The sequence below is a fragment of the Rhinopithecus roxellana genome, chromosome 9 (assembly GCF_007565055.1).
Source record: "Rhinopithecus roxellana isolate Shanxi Qingling chromosome 9, ASM756505v1, whole genome shotgun sequence".
Taxonomy (NCBI): domain Eukaryota; kingdom Metazoa; phylum Chordata; class Mammalia; order Primates; family Cercopithecidae; genus Rhinopithecus; species Rhinopithecus roxellana.
In genome coordinates, this window is record NC_044557.1 from 23,778,819 (window position 1) to 23,796,149 (window position 17,331).

General features: G+C 43.5%; 1 long non-coding RNA gene across 1 annotated transcript; it reads left to right on the forward strand.

Annotated features, from left to right (window-relative positions):
• Positions 1–429: 429 nt before the first annotated feature.
• On the forward strand, positions 430–8,524 carry LOC104668235. The gene is made up of 3 exons (XR_748793.2): positions 430–544; positions 1,201–1,986; positions 6,867–8,524. It is a non-coding gene; the product is annotated as an uncharacterized LOC104668235 (long non-coding RNA).
• The last annotated feature ends 8,807 nt before the right edge of the window (positions 8,525–17,331 follow it).

Genomic DNA, 17,331 nt, shown 5'->3' on the forward strand with positions numbered 1-17,331 from the left:
ATAAAAGGACAAATATTATGTGAATCTACTTACATGAGGTATCTAGAACGAGGAAATCCATATAGACAAAAAGTAGAACAGAGGTTACCAGGGGCTGGAGGGAGGAAGGAATGGGGGTTAATGTTCAATAGGGGCAGAGTTTCTGTTTGGGGTGATTAAAAGTTCTGGAGATGGATGACCATGATGTTTGCACAAAAATGTAAATATACTCAATGTCACTGAATTGTACACTTAAAAGTTTTTAAAATAGTAAGTATTATATATATATATAACAAGCTCAGGGAGGAAAGGCAGAATTCATAGAAAAGAGCCAGCACCTGAATTTTCCAGTGCCCCCCGCAGCCCTTACTCATGCTCATCAATCTAAGGTTTTCTGCAATCAATTTTCTTCTTTCCCCCTTTCAAATGCTTTTCATGATGGCAAATAAGGATGTCAAGCTTCATCACTTTTCATCTCTGGATAAATGAGATGTAACCCCAGCTGCCGTCCTTGTTCAGATCTGTACAATAAAGAGCAAAGCATAAAACCAAGTCAAGGCTTTGAGTAAGTCTGGGGAAATAAAAGACACCAGTCCTTAGGGGCTGGAGGAGGGGAAACAACCGAGAGAGAGGAACGAGGAGGGAAGCAAGAAGCCGTGCAGATGATGAAAGTGTTTTATAACTTGATGTGAAATTTCCAGATGGTGGTAGTTACATGTATGTTTACTTTAGGATTATTTATGATAACATACACTTGTATGTAATATTTTGAATGTGTCCTAGAGCTTGCCAAAAAAATCGCCTTTAAAATGTATAATTAACAAGATTGTTGACAAACTGAGGTAATAAACGAGGAAGACAAAGTCATTGAGGAAGTTCCCAATCTTCCTGTCTGGATGACTTTTCTCTTTCTCAAGCCTGCTGCCTATTAACTTGCTCTTAGCAGTTAGTTCTTCACAAAGCAAACGACATCAGTTCAAAGTGTTAGTCTTTACCTTCCACTCAGTCTAACTCATCTCAATGCAGTCAGTCCCTAGGGAAGGATGAACCCTAAACTAAGAGTCAAAATATTACTCAAGTGATAGACTTAAATTTCCTACTCTCATGACTGATGGAGCAGAAGATCTCACAATACTTTGTAATAAAAGCAAAAAGTGTAAATCTTCAAAAAACAACAAAAAATAAGTACTCCAGTAATGGCCTTTTCCCTTTGCCTTACAGGGGAGTGACCTACAAAATGTATAATGTGAAACAATGCAAATGTGAAAGGTGCAAAATCCCCATGAAAGAGCTGGATGCTGACAGATGCACCAGTGATAATTCCCATCTTCCAACACAGGAGCACAGCTTCCATTTTCCATGACAGAACAACAGTCAGAGCAGCTGTAAGGCAGGGTGACATCCCAGACTTCCACCAACAATGGGATGAGATTCGACATCTGGAATCACAACCACAACAGACCTAAGAGACCCACCAGCTTGATGACAAGCTTCTTCTTTCAAAGAAGGGTATCAGTCTGGGGGACCTAGTACTGCAAACTATGACAAATTAAGTGTGGCATCCCTCACTTGCCTGATGGAACTCAGTGATATTTTTTAATTAACAAGAGTTATTTTTATGTAAGCTTCTCTCTTTCCTCCACTGTGTGTGCTCGGGGGCTGGTGGTGAGGAAAAAGAAAACAGCTGTGTGGGAAGCATCAAGAAAAGGCAGGGCATGCAATCTTAGAGATCAGTGACATGTAAGAAAAACAGTGAGGAGAAAAACATTTCTACTAAATTTTTCCATTTGTTTACCTTCCTTGTCACATAGACTTCCAAGAGTTAGAAGTCTAGGATTTGATCTCCAAATCTTCCTGGCAGATTACTCATCTTCATTTCATTCATATAGTCCAGGGGTTTGTAGGAAGGAAGATGCCAGTTCTTTCCCAATCATAACTGAGGTATCAAGAGATATTCTTTTGAAATGTAACAAAGCAGATCTAAAGTTCATCTAAAAAAAAAAACGGGTAAGTATATTGACAAATATTTTGGCAAAATAAAAGTAATGAGGAGATACTAGCATTAGCCTCATCAGGCATTAAAATATATTGTAAAGTTATAATATGTAAAACAGCTTGGGGCTGGCACTGAAACTGACAGTTCAATTGAAGAGAATAGACAAGCTAGAAGTAAATCTTGATGTATGCAAGAATTTAATAAATTTGAAAGATGGTAAGGAAAGATAGGATTGCTCAAAAATGGTTTTGGTGCAATTGATTAACTTTTCATAAACTGGGTCAGCGCTTACTAGACACTGCTCTAAGACACTCACCCATGCCAAGTGTCCCCCAGCTCTCTGAGTTTCCCAGCTATATGATACCAGAGCTCAGGAGGCTCTGGTCCTCTCCATCCTGGTCTCCCACCATTGTCTCTGCAGCCCCCAATCTTCCTGAGATCACAGCTCCCATGGGCACCATTACCCTCTACTGCCAGCATCACTCTTGGGCAAGGAAAACTCCACCCTCCCACGAGCTTCTTAGGTCAAAGTGTGGTCACAGGCCTCCATAACTCCCATAGAACACCTGAGATCAGGACATCTGCAAGTATTTGGGATGTCTTTATTATAGTCCGTGGTCTCCAGAGGTTAGTGGGGAGGGAGGGATGAATAAGCAGAGCATAGAGGAATTTTAGGGCAGTGAAACTACCCTGTATGATACTATAATTGTGGTTATATGACATTTTATATAGTCCAAACCCATAGACTATATTGTTAAAGAAGAAATTACTCTGACACTTGTTAAAACAATAATGAAGATTTTATTCAGGACTATTGTGATAGGTGTTGAGACTTACTACAACAGGCGAGAGAATTCAGGCTCAATTCCAATACAACAAAGACAGCTGAGGACTCATAGCCCATGAATAGAATGAGGGAATCAGTGGGTGGAAAATTCCTAAGAGGAGAAATCAAGAGCAGAGGAATTCTTGTTAAACCAACTTAGGGTTCTTGCTAAAGGCAAGCCAGGGTGACCAGATATCAAGAGTAGGGGAAGCAGAATTTGATCATACATCCAGAGTGATCAGATTTCAAAGGCACAGGGATTCTCACTAAACTGACCTAGCAAGATTCTTTTTGTTTTTTAGACAGAGTCTCCCTCTGTCGCTCAGGCAGGAGTGCAGTGGTGCGATCTCAGCTCACCGAAACCTCTGCCTCCCAGGTTCAAGCGATTGTCCTGCCTCAGCCTCCCAATAGCTGGGATTACAGGCATGCACCACCATGCCCCGCTAATTTTTTTGTATTTTAGTAGAGACAGGGTTTCACCATGTGGCAAAGTATGGTTTCAAACTCCTGAGCTCAGGCAATCCTCCCGCCTCAGCCTCCCAAAATGCTGGGATTATAGGCGTGAGCCACCGCACCCAGCCACAAGATTCTTACTGAGTGATGCAAGCCCAGCAAGGACAGGACGCAGGCCCAGGTCGAGACCTAGTCAAGAAGAGGACTCGGAGGAGCATAACTACAGCTTGGTCAAGGATCAGGAGTCTTCGTTAGTGTAACACCGAGAGTGAGTTGTAATGTAAACTATGGATTTTGGGTGAGAATGACATGTCAATGTAGGGTCATCAATTGTAACACATGTTCCACTCTGGTGCAGAATGTCAATAGTGGAGGAGACTCTGCATGGGTGCGGTCAGAATGACAGAACAGAACTCTGTATTTTCTCCTCAATTCTGCTATGGATCTAAAACTTCTCTAAAAATTAAAGTCCATTAAAATTTTTAAAAATTAAATTGGTTTTAAAAAAGGAAATGAAATTGGATCATTCCTGACTATGGCACAGGTAGCAAGACCAGCCCTATGCCCTTCGCTAGGCAAGAAGTTTCAAGCCAGATCACTAGCTCTGGTGCCAATCGATTCCCAGAGATTTGATAATCTTTGCCATGCCCAGTAGTAGGAGCACTGGTTGTTTCATGCATGGGTCCTCTGTTCTATCATCTCCCTCCACTTATCCTCTGTTCTGTTGAAAACACTTTGGATTGGCTACCCAAGAGTTACTCATAACCCCTTCCTGCTTGCTTTAATAAGGGCTATAGGGAAGGGATGTGGGGAATGTTTTTAAAGGCCACAGACTGAACTGGCAGACCCCCTTTAGCCTGTTGCCCTTTCTCCATTCATCTTGCCTAGACTGTGGATGTAATGTCCATCTTGTGACTCTGAGGATGAAAGCCACAAGCCAAGGATGGCAGAGTGCAAAGAGAGAAAGAGGCTGGGGTATCGATGACATCGTGAAATCTGGACTGCCTATTTAGGTATGTTTTGCCTGAGACAAATGGATACTTTATTTGTTTAAGCCCTTTATAGTTGGGATTTTGTTACTTTCAGCCAAACATAATGCCAATTGTTATACTTTTCTACTCCCCAAATGGGCAGAAGGGGCAAATCAGCAAACCTACTGCATAAATATCCAAGTGGAATGCTGGGACTCCTAATTTTTTAATGTGGTTTTTAGCGGGGAAGCATTATTTCTCTCCTTGCCAGGTGAAAACTTGTGTTTGCAATGATTCTCTCTTCCTGCTTCCAGGGTTCCGCTTTTATAGATAGGGAGTAGTTTGAGAGGATATTAATTGTGTTAGGACTTATGCTATTTCTACATCATTAACAATTTTAAAATATTTAAGAAGAATGTGGTATATTGCATCTGAAAAAGATTATTGACTAAACATGGTTTAGACTGGTGATGGTCTGTGGGTCTAGAAGTAATTTTTTAACATAAAAATCAGTTCACTTCTCTACTCCTCTACCTCTACCCCACTGATATTGGGCTTGGTCAAATGACTTGCTTTGACCAATGGATGTGAGCAGAGGTTTTCAGCATGCTTGCTGGTTTGGCGGCTTTCCCTCTTGTCTTTCTGCTGTCTGCCATTAGCAGAGCATGCTCTGGCAGCTTCCATCTCAGAATGCAGAGGCAGTTGAAGCCATCAGGAACCCGATCTTCAGCTTGAAGCAGAGCCTCCACAATTGACCCACAGAATCATAAGTGAAAAATAAAAGTTGGTTCTTGTAAACCATTGAAAATTTGGAATTGCTTGTTATGCAGCGTTAGGCAATAATAGTTGACTAATACACTTCCAATGTCTTTCAGCTCATTCTGAGTAGAAAGTCAAAGTTTTCAGAGTGATTCAAAAGAATCCTCATTCTGGCTCCATTTATCTCTCTGACTTCATCTTCAACTACTTCTTTCCCTTCTTACTCTGCTGCAAATACACCATCCTCCTTGTTCCTCCTCTAACATGCCAGATGTGTTTCTGCCTTGGGACTTTGTACTTGCTGTTTCTCCTGCATAGAACACTTCCTCCAAATTCCTGCATGGCTTATTTGTTAATTTCCCTGTGATTTCCCTTTCTTTAAGAAAGTCATCTCAGTGAGGAGTTATCTAACCATCTGACTGTAAACTGCATTCCCCATTACTCAGTAGCCCCTTCTTTGATTTAGCACTAATCATCATTTATCCATTCTCTTCCCACCACCCCCCTACAGGGCAGGGACTTTATTTGATTCACAGCAGTATTCCCAGGGTCTAGTCAGAGCAGTGTCTGGCACATGGTAGGTACCTGCTGATTATTCATGAATGAACAAAGGGATAAAGGAAGAAATTAAAAATCTCAACATAAAAATTTATAAACAATTCCTAAATTATTTAATAAAATATTACATTTTTATTTAATAAAAACAATATACAAATGACATTTCATTAAAAATCCATGGTTAGAAAAAGAAATACAGGTGCTCTCATTTGTAATCAAAGGATTAGGAATTAATATTACAGAGAGGTATTCCATCTCCTTTCAAATTGCAAATGTTTTAAGAATTATAATACTCATGATGGCAATAATTCTCTTTGTCTGGCATGGGTATTCTCACAGACTGTGGGTGGAGATATGTAGAGATTCATCCTCTTGGGAAAGCAATCAAACGCCTTTACATCTTTATACCTTTACATCATTGGTCCACCAATTTCCCTTCTAGTAATCCCTCCCAAAGAAGAAATCAGTGTTGGAGGCAAGAAATTACACACCAAAAAGTTTCTTATAATGTTATTCGTAATAACACAAATTTAGAAAAAAATCTCATCAGTCAATAATAGGAGGATCATGACATGAATCATGGTGTATTTTTAGAAATTTTTTATGTTTTTTACTTTTTTGATTGATACATAATACTTTTACATATTTGTGGGGTACAAAGTATCACATGTACCCCATAAATATGTAAAAGTATTATGTATCAGTTATGCATAGAATGTGTCATGATCAAGTCAGGGTATCTGCGTGTCCATCATCTTCAGTATTTACCACTTCTATGTGTTGGGAACATTTCAAGTCCTCTCTTCTATTTTGAAATATACAACACATCGCACATATACCCCTGAATTTAAAATATGCAGAGATGTCAGAGGCCTACATGAGGTCACTTTGCAGCACCAAAGCCCATTGTGATCCACTCCTGTTAACAGAGGTAGGGGGAGTAGATGAATGGGTGGGTGGGGAGTGCAAATTACAAAGCTGGGGCATAAAAGTGGGGAAACATAGGACACCCCAAATGGCCATCTCATATTTTCGATTTCCCTCCGTGCCAAAAAAGCACATTTTTACCTAGTAAGGGAAGATGGTATGGAGCAAGCGAATGTGACCGTCAGTCAAGCGAGCTTGATGCATCATTACCTGCTTCCACACCTCCGTGCCCCAACCCAATCCCTGACCTTCCTCTGCCCACTGGGGGACCCTGCCTGGCCTGTGTGTGCCACAGTTCCCTTCATTAGCTCCGCCCACCACTAGCTTTCACATAGACACTCCATAAGCAAATAGCCCGGAGCTGAGCCCAGCCCTCTTCCTCCCCATTTCCAGTAAGTTTTAGGGGGTCATGATCATGGGATGCTGGACCAGGATGGTAAGCATCAGGAAACAGAATCTGGAGAATGCCCAGCTGCTCCCACAGGAAGCATCAGGGAAGAAGAAGAAGAAGAGGTGTGAAGTCTGCCTTCTGCTCTGCTGGAATCCCTTTCATATCTCCTTTGCCTCCAGGCCGTTTTGGTTCCTGGCTATTTCCAGGTGTGACTCACTCAGGATGGTAAGCATCTTCTCTCCTACCCAGAGTAGAGGATGAAGACCTCATCTCAGAGGTTGAAGGGAGCTCCAGAGAGAGGTCTCAAACTTCCAGCATTAACTGCTAAAGAAGCTTCATGCACTGCTGGAGAACCTGGGAAATGACCAATGATAGGGACTGAGCTCAAATACTCCGGGACAATCTAGTAGCTGAGAAAGTTCCAACTCCAGGGTGATAGAGGACTGCCTGGCAAACCATCATCAAAGCAGAAGACCTGATAGAAACATCACAGGCCATGGTTGATTACTGAAGATCAGTCCTTACACCCTGCCAGAGATTCAGAAGCCAATTTATCATAGTTCTCCCTGGAAATGTTGGCCAACATTCTGAAAAGCGTGGTCAGTAGTAGCAACAGAAATCTGTTCTTGCCAAGCACAATGTCACTGTCCTCAGCCCTTCCCCAACACAACCCAATAGGTGCTTCCTGGCTGCGAACTTGGGAAAGTCACTTGACCTGTCTGAGATTCCACTTCCTAATCTGGCCTGGTGAAGACAAGAAAAACAGTTTATTTCAAGTGTCTAGCAAAGTGCTTGGACCAAAGTAGGCCCTCTGAAATGGTTATGGCTGTGTTGTTAAGGTGATGTTTTAAGTGCTGACGAGTACAAAGATGGGTAACATATTTCCTTCTGTTAAAATCTACAATCTAAAGAGAGAGAACAAGATGAATGCACAATAACTATCATTCAGAACAGGATTATGAGAAGGTGTGAATTTCTGTGAAAAATCAGAATGGGGGGGAATATGATCCCAGGTGATTGGCAGGGGGTGGGTGTCTGGATTCAACTGGAGAGGGAGCTAGCAGGGAAGGCTTCCTGGAGGATGAGAGTTCAACAAGGGGCAGGTGTAGGATGTGGGTGGCCGAGTGACTGGGCAGAAGGAGCTACAGAAGTAAGACCCCAAGTCAGGAAGACAAGGGCCTGCTGAGAAATACGAGCTATGAAGTGCAAGTGCAGGAAGAGTTGGGATGAGATTAGAAGGGGGTCTGGGGCCAGACTGTGGAAGGCCCAAGTGCTGGGCTAAGGAGTTTCTACTTAATTCAGTGGTCAACGGGGAGTCATTGGAGGCTGTTGAGCAGGAGAGTTGCTTTCTTTACAGCTGTGCCAGTCTAAATTAAACCTAAACAGTACTTTATAGCTGGAAAGGGAAGGCCCAGGAATAGCTCTTGACTCAGAAACAGGCATTGGGGAAGGTAATGAGAAACAGCCCTGACTGATCAAAGCAGAGAGGTTAATTAAATTTGTAATTACTGTGAAAGGCCATTAAAAACCCTAGTTCACTAGAGATAACTGCTGTAGTGGGCCTTCAAAGACGAACGCTTCTCTTAACCTTGAATGGGGGGATGTTTGCTTCTCTGTGGAGGAGACATGATTAAGGTACTTAATAAATGGTAGATAAAGATGCACACGTGTGTGTTCTCTGTAAACCCACTCTCCATCCCTGCATATATCTGTGTATCTATGTAGGGTGCTCCACAAGAGGGGTCCCCAACCCCTAGGCCACTGACCGTTATGGGTCCATGACCTGTTAGGAACCAGGCTGCACGGCAGGAATTGAGCAGAGGGCAAGCAAGCAAAGCTTCATCTGTATTTACGGCCGCTTCCCAATGCTCACATTACAGACTGAGCTACCCCTCCTGTCAGATCAGCAGCAGCATTAGATTCTCATAGCAGCACGAACCCTATTGTGAACTGCACATGAGAAGGATCTAGGTTGCGTGCTCCTTATGATAATCTAATGCCTGATGATCTGTCACTGTCTCCCATCACCCCCAGATGGGACTGTCTAGTTGCAAAAAAAAGAAAACAAGCTCAGGGCTCCCATGGATTCTACATTATGGTGAGTTGTATAATTATTTCATCATATATTACAATGTAATAATAGAAATAATGCACACAATAAATATAATTTGCTTATGTCATTCCAAAACCATCCTCTCACTCTGTTCGTGGAAAAATTGTCTTCCATGAAAACTGTCCATGGTGCCAAAAAGGTTGGGGACTGCTGCTTTATATCAGGTCAGTAACTCTCCAAAAGGAATTTACACAGTATGTGATGGGTCTCTAATTTTGACCCCTTATCTATCAAGCAGGTGCCGAGGTAGCCCAACTTACTCCATACTGCTAAAGTTTCCCATAAATTGTTCAAATGTATTTCTATTCTGAATTGTTCCACGGTGGCTTGGAACAATTAGTAGATTACATTGGTAATCTACTAACAGACCAACCAGGACTAGTGGACAGCTCACCGTGGACATTGTTGATGGAACTGGCCCTGAATCCCATCATCACCTTGAGCAACAACTGTATACATAGCATGGTCATAGATGTTGAAGCAGGACAATACTACTGTCTTGGCATGTACATTACTTCACGGTTTACACAATATATTCACTTCTCCTGTCTCATTAGAGATACAATTTATATTCCCATTAATCCACTGAGAAAACTGAGGCTCAGAAAGAGGAAGGCATCTACCCAAATATATAGTGCATGTTAGTGTCCAGAAAGACTAGAAACCAGATCTTCTAAATTTTAGCTCAGTGTTCTTTCAGCCACACCAAAGTGTATTTACTGGCACTTACAAATTACATGGTATAATTTTTGGTCCCTCTCCTAAAGCCTAGCTGGTAAGAGAAGATGAATAAGGAAGCAATAAAGTGAAAATATTTTGAGATAAATAAGGAAGCAATAAACTGAAAACGAATACACACCAGATTTTATGGTCATGGTGAGAGTCTCAAGAAGGGAAGAGCCAGGAAGGCTTCCTGGAGGAGAGGTGAAATTCTGCCGCTGTAGCAGAAACCCAAATTCTAAAAGCTTAAACACATCAGAAGCGATTAGTCCCATGTGTCTAAGTGTAACCACCGAGGGACGATACAGCGTGGACCTTCTAGGGCAGCTCCATGCTGTTGGAGACTCCCTCCCTTCCTGTGGTTTTCTGCCTTCCTATTGTACAGATGTGCATCCACATAGTTCAGTGAATCCACACTCTGTCCACATTCCTGTCCCAGAAAGGGGCAAGGAAAGAGGATGCCCCTCCCTTTAAGAATACGATCCAGGCCGGGCGCGGTGGCTCACGCCTGTAATCCCAGCACTTTGGGAGGACGAGGTGGGCGGATCACGAAGTCAGGAGATCGAGACCACCCTGGCTAACCCTGTCTCTACTAAAAATACAGAAAAATTAGCCGGGCGTGGTGGTGGGCGCCTGTAGTCCCAGCTACTCCGGAGGCTGAGGCAGGAGAATGGTCCTGAACCCAGGAGGCGAAGCTTGTAGTGAGCCGAGATCGCGCCATTGCACTCCAGCCTGGGCGGCAGAGCGAGACTCCATCTCAAAAAAAAAAAAAGAATACGATCCAGAAGTTGCACAAACTTGTTCATGAATGATCTTGTTTTGTTACTAGAGAAACTGGGACTTGTGGTCTTTGTTCTGGCCAATCGTATTCCCAGCTAAAATTCTGTCACCGTGGAAGACGACAGAATGAATATTGGAGAATAACCAGCAATCTTGGCCATATACATGAGGCTCAGCTGAGCCTTGAGCAATGGGTGGGAGTGTGGGTAGTGGCACAGGGCCAGTGATTTGGGGGTCAGAAGGGGAAACAGAGGGCATCCGAAGCAGGCTGGACTACATGATAAAAAAGTGGGAGGTCCATCCTAGGCACAGTAAAGAAATGAACGTATCAGAAATGGCAGCTGAAGTAAGGAATAAAACCAGAGGTGTTCATTGGAGCCAGACAGATAATGAGACTTGATGGTCCATCAAGATGGTTCTCAGGGAAATAGTGTCTAAGGAAAATGTGTTGGTCAGGACAGCAGAGGATGAATTAGATGGGTTAGTGACGAGAGTCGGGAAGAACCATTCGGAGCCTCTTTCAATAATCTGTCCATATATTGATAACGACTCTGCCCAGGACAGAAGCCCTGGATTGAGAGAATGGGTGGCGTGAGAGTGTTTCATGGAAGAATAACAGGGCTTCATTTCTGTTGGGCTATCGAAATGAAGGCTCCTGGGAAGCTGCCTCTCTGACATGCATTCTCTAGGGCTCCCCTAGTACCCAGGCATCCTTCCTGCCTGTGTTCACAGCACATGATACCAACACCATATTCAACAACAAATATTTGTTCAACATAAGCTTCATGTGGGCACAAAGTTTGGCACATAGTAGATACTCAGCCAGTATTTGTTGAATAAATGGCTGAATGAATAAGTAACTAAAATGCAGGCACAGAACACACTGGGTACTTCACCCAGCAGAGGCCATTAAAACATTCTGGGGAAAGTCATCTATCATATCTTTAGGATTTTACCCAGAAAACAGACTTACACAAAGTGTTTTCTGCAAACTGTCATAGCAACAGCACCCATTTGTGACATCATGGAGTGAAGAGGCACATTATTCTCTGAGCCAAACTCTTTCTTCAAATCAAACCCACAGAAGAAAAATGCAGACACCAGGTAAGCCTGGTTGTGTATATTCTCATCTTATTTTCTTCTTTTAAGTGCGTAGATTTCCTGAACTGGCTAGATGTGGGTAGTTCCACTGCCACCATTATTCCTGGGGCTTTCTTACATACTCCAACTTCCATTCCGTGAATGAATCCAAAGAAGGTTGCCTTGACAACCACTCACCTCTCTCTCATCAAGCACCCTGAACAGCCTCAAGTGCTTCATTGAGATAAAAGCCTGCAGAGCACCCAGATTCAGGACCTCTGATGACGCACAGCAGCTGAGAGGCTACCCTGGGATGTGCTGCTGTAGATAAAAGTTCTGAAATGCTTCCTTTCCATCACCTTTCCTGTCAGCTACCGCAGCCATTCCCACTGACAGGTGAGCACTAGATGCCATTCTGCCAAAGAGAAGCCACATTAAGAGGCTCTTTGCCAATGGGCCCGTGAACTGTTTGTTCCAGATAACTATGATATTGTGCAGTTAGGTAACAGACTCATCAAATCCTTTCTATGCCACTTAACCTGGGCAGTATCTTGTTCCAGCAGTGAGAGGTCTGTTATTTCACAAGTCCCTGGATGTTCTTTTCTGGGCTTCAGCAGAAGGGTAGGAGTCCTATGACAGCCTTTGAATCCAAGATTTTAATATCTAAAACACCAGAATAAAAAGCCCCAAACCCAGCCCCAATTTTACGTTTTCATAATATGAACCCAAGCAAAATCTATAGATTTATTAAAATAATTAAGCCAGAATAAAACTGGACCAAAATATATTCTCTGAACCAAACCAACATTTTGTTCTATTCAAATATTCCAAAGAGCTGAAAGATGGAGTCATACGGTAAACACTGCCAAAATTTCCTAGAATGGGGATATCTTTTTTAAGCAGCATTGAATTTGGAGGTGAGTTTTAAGATATCATTGTGAAGCCATTTATTCTGCAATTAGCATATAGCAAGCCCTGTACCAGGTACTTCTCATGCATAACTTTGTTGGATTCTCATAATTGACAGGTGTCTTAGTAGCCCCATATTACAGATAAAAAAAATGCTTAGCAAGCCTATGTAGACTTCTTCAGGTCATACAGCCAGTCAACTACAGATTTTAGCTCAAGAGTATGATTTTACTCTCACGTCCATGCCCTCATAGGGCATGAAAGAGAGAAAGAAGGAGGAGGAGGTGGAGGACAGGAAGAAGAAGAAAACAAAAAAGGAGGGAGGGAGGGAGGGAAGGAAGGAAGGGAGGGAGGAAAGGAGGGAGGCAGGGGAGGCACAGGAGGCACAGGAGGCACAAGAGGCTGAAATGGGGAAAGAGGAAGAAGGAAAGGAAAGAGGGAGGGAAAAATTGGGGTAGGGTGAAAGTAAAGCCAGAATCCAGTCTTGAAATCTGAATTGCTTGTCTTAGTGAGACAATGATGTGGCTAATTTGAAAGTAAGAGGTACGTATCTGGCCCCCTATCGGCATGGGTGATTTGAGAATAAAGAGAAGGACTTGAATGTCAAAGACAGACAGCCTTTGACTGGAGGTTGTCAAAACCTGTATTTGAAGGAATACAGTTTTCTTGTATTCTCTCCGGCCAAGGTTCTAACCTTGAGGATGCCATTGGGTTAAGTCTCACCCAGAATACTGCTCTGCCTCCTGATATCCTAATCCAAAGTGCATTTAATCCTTACCTTTGAGAGGATTGTGGGAAAGGTTCTAAATCCTATTGTTCCAAGGGTGATCTTATACATTTTAGATAGCAAATAGCATTTAAGATAGAGCACAAGACATTTTACATTCTAGAATCAAATCCCATGCCAGAATGTCAGTCCTTGACAGTGGTAGCAAGTACCTCAAATGTGATACGTATATTAAAGATTTTATTTTCTTTTAAAAAATTATTTTATTTTTATGGAGACAGGGGCCTCACTATGTTCCCCAGTCTGGTCTCAACCTCCTGGGCTCAAGCTATCCTCCCACCTTGGCTTCCCAAAATGCTAGGATTATAGGCGTGAGCCACCATGCCCAGCCAGATTTGAATTTTCAATTTAGCTCTGACTTACTTGAATTGAAAAGACACAGTACATGTGAGCTGATAGGAAGATGAAGTGGGCAGGATACATATGCTTTTATACTTACAGCTTGTAAGACACAGTGTTTTTGCGGCTAGGTCTTACAGTAGAAAGTTCTAGGAGGTGTTAGAGGCAGGTGGACAAAAAAAATTTTCAACATTAAATAGAATAATATGTGAACATAGACCAACTTTCATTCAGAATTACAGGTCTGGGGACCTTGCAAATTGATTTGTCCTCGTAGGCCTGCTTAGATAAAAGCTAAAATTGTTCTTATTCCCCACCTTACAAAATGAAACCAAGAAAGGAGATTGAATATGTTTTAATGGTGAAATTTACCAGAATACCTAATTGCTTGAGAAATACTGAGAGATTTGCAACTGGAGGAGAGTCTGAAGTCAACTTAGTGATAAATCAGGGAGTAGGAAGCACAAACACACAAGCACAGGTGAAAAACCCAAGGTAATAATTAACTCAAGAGAAACAGAAAAATTATGCAGCAAAGGAAAGTAATCATAGTTTACTACATAAGTCAGTTGTATAGAACATCTACATATCCGTAAAACGCAAACAATGACTATTGTACCCAAAGTTACGATATAACCATATTGCAAAATGGGAGGTCCAGAAAGTGTGTGGGTGTGTATATATGTTTGGTGTGTGTGTGTAGTGTGTGTGGGGGCTGTGTGTGTTTTCATGGTGTGTGTTGAGGGGTGTGTTCATGGGGTATGCTTGTGGAGTTTGTGAGGAGTGTGTTGTGTATGTGTGTGTATGTGCGTGTCTCAGTGGCAAAGAAGTAAAAGGGAACTAGACCCTCACTTTACAGAGCAAGAAATCCTGATAAATAGCAAGACAAGCACATTATATAAAGATATGAAGTTTAATGCCAAAAAATGCACTAAAAGAGTTAAAAACGGCTGCCTCTGCGGAATAGAAAATTTGAGGAGAGTGGGGACTGGTGTTTTCACAATCTGATTTTTTTAAATTATGTGCATGTGTAACTTTGATAGAAGAAAAATCTTTTTTAAAATTATGCACCTGGCCGGGCGCGGTGGCTCAAGCCTGTAATCCCAGCACTTTGGGAGGCCGAAATGGGCGGATCACGAGGTCAGGAGATCGAGACCATCCTGGCTAACACGGTGAAACCCCATCTCTACTACAAGATACAAAAAACTAGCCGGGCGAGGTGGTGGGCGCCTTTAGTCCCAGCTACTCAGGAGGCTGAGGCAGGAGAATGGCGTAAACCCGGGAGGCGGAGCTTGCAGTGAGCTGAGATCCGGCCACTGCACTCCAGCCCAGGCAACAGAGTGAGACTCCGTCCCAAAAAAAATAAAAAATAAAAAATTATGCACCTATGATGATGCTATACACAATTTAGAGGTCAATAAACATCAGCTATTCTTATTAACCGTGGAATGTTACCATCTTTAAAATGGGCCAATGACAACAGACTCCATGCCTCTCCATGTGACAGCCTCATGACGGAGTTTTCTAGAGCCCAGATCCTCGGAGAGCACCTCCTCTCTGCCACATTCCATGCTAGGCCCTGAAATGCAGCTGTGAACATTCAGACCCAGCTCTGCCTATCCTCAGGTTCACTCTAGTGGGGATGACACCAGCGTGACCTGCATTTAGGACAAGCACCGGGGGTGTTGCATTTTTTTAATGTAATTTGGGAGGTGAGCATTTGCTTCAGTGTATTTGGATTTTTGGCACCAAATTCGGTTTTTGAGCCCTGACTCTCGACTCCTGTTGGCTGGCGCTGACAGGCAGCTAGCTTGGCATGGTTTAGTAAGTTCTTGGCGACAGTAATCGGGACAAGTGCTGTGCCCTTAAACCAGCTGTGGTTAACCAAAGAGAAGTCCAGTCAGGGTGCACAAAATGCTGGAGTGTATAGGCCCACTCTGGCCAGGTCGTCCAGTGCCCATGTTTAGAGAGGAGACCGGACTAGGGACAGGAATGTGACCTGCAGCTCACCCAACGTGGCACCGATAAACAGTTCAGAGCGGAAACTCCGACCTTCTGACTGCTTTACACCTCACTGGGCTGTTTAGAAGGCCCTTCACATTTTGGGTGAATGAAGCGGATTTGAGCAATCACACTTCAAAGCTGCTTTTTCCATCTAGGCCCTTGAACTGACATTCCAGAGACCAAAGCAAAATGTTGAAAAGCTGCTCCCCTAGTCCCTCCGAACCTCCTCGCATCCCCTGAGCTGTGTCAAGGCTCAAACTGTGACAGAGCATCTCCCGGAGCCCCATGCGCTGATTCACAGAAGCGGTGGGTGGCTAGAGAAGCCAGCAGGAATTTAAAAAGACCTAAGGTACTCACGTAGGAATGAGCCTATAAATTCCTCCCCCACCACTGTTGCCACGGCAATGCAGGTGGGCCCAGAGCCGGCTCTCAGGCAGGAAAATCCCCACCTCCTCCCTCCACACACATTGCCCTGGCTACATGTGGCTTTTTATGACAGCTTTGCTTCAGCTACTCCTCTTGCAGAAGGCGGCTTATTTTATCCAGATGCCAGCTAGGTTGCAATATTCTGAGGAGCATGGAAGAGCCCACAGTATGATTTTCTCTGAGCTTTGACCTCTCCCTTAGAGATAAGCCCACCTCAAGCCCCTGCTCTGGGAAACTCAGAGATACCCAGCACTTCAACACTTGCATTGCAGCCTCCCCTCTGCTCCCCTGCCTTCCTTCATAGCCGCGTGTTCAGACCTTCCAGATTCATCAACCATATTACAGCCTGAGGACCTCCTCATGGCAACCTGACCTCCAGTCTATGTCGCCCACCAAAGCTGACTTGCAAAACAGAGGCGTTGGAGTCTACATCTGTTTTTGGAAGAGGAGTGTGGCCACAATCATAAGGGAAAAGACAAAGCCAGCTGTGTTTTGACCTCAAGGACTCTGTTGGCTCCATTTCTATTTCTTTTCCCCAGAGGATTTCGTGATGTCTTTCGAATTCCCCTCCCCTATGCTGCTGCACAGAGTCACCTTTTTCTTCCTAGCCCAGCTGCTGCTATTCGTGATGACAGCCTTGCCATATGGCACCACTCACTCAGCTCCATCAAGCAGCATCAAGCTCATCTTAATAGTATTTACCCCACACTTCTCTGGCAGTCAAACTCAGCTGCACCCAGAGCTGTCCTATGGGTGTGCCCATCCACTGTACTCCATTGAGAATACTTACACATGTGTATGAATGAAGCTAGACGTGGTACAGCTACGTCTCAGCTTGGTGCTTTTATTTTATTTTTTTTAATTGGTGTTTGTTTGTTTGTTTTGAGACAGTCTAGCTCTGTTGCCCAGGACTGGAGTGCAGTGGCATGATATCAGCTCACTGCAGCCTCCGCCTACCAGGTTCAAGTGATTCTCCTGCCTCAGCCTCCCAAGTAGCTGGGATTACAGGCACGTGTCACCATGCCTGGCTAATTTTTGTATTTTAGTAGAGAGGAGGTTTCACCACGCTGGCCAGACTGGTCTTGAACCCCTGACCTCAGGTGATCTACCTGCCTCAGCCTCCCAAAGTGCTGAGATTACAGACCTGAGCCACCATGCCCAGCCTCGGCTTGGTGCTTGCTAAGATGAAACAAAACAGGCAATGAAGGACCAAAACAGGATAGGAGAAAGGTCCGTTCTAAATGTTAACCCACTGTTGTCATTCACCAGACTGTTCATGCCTCATTAATCGCCGCTTGCATCAACTGACGACA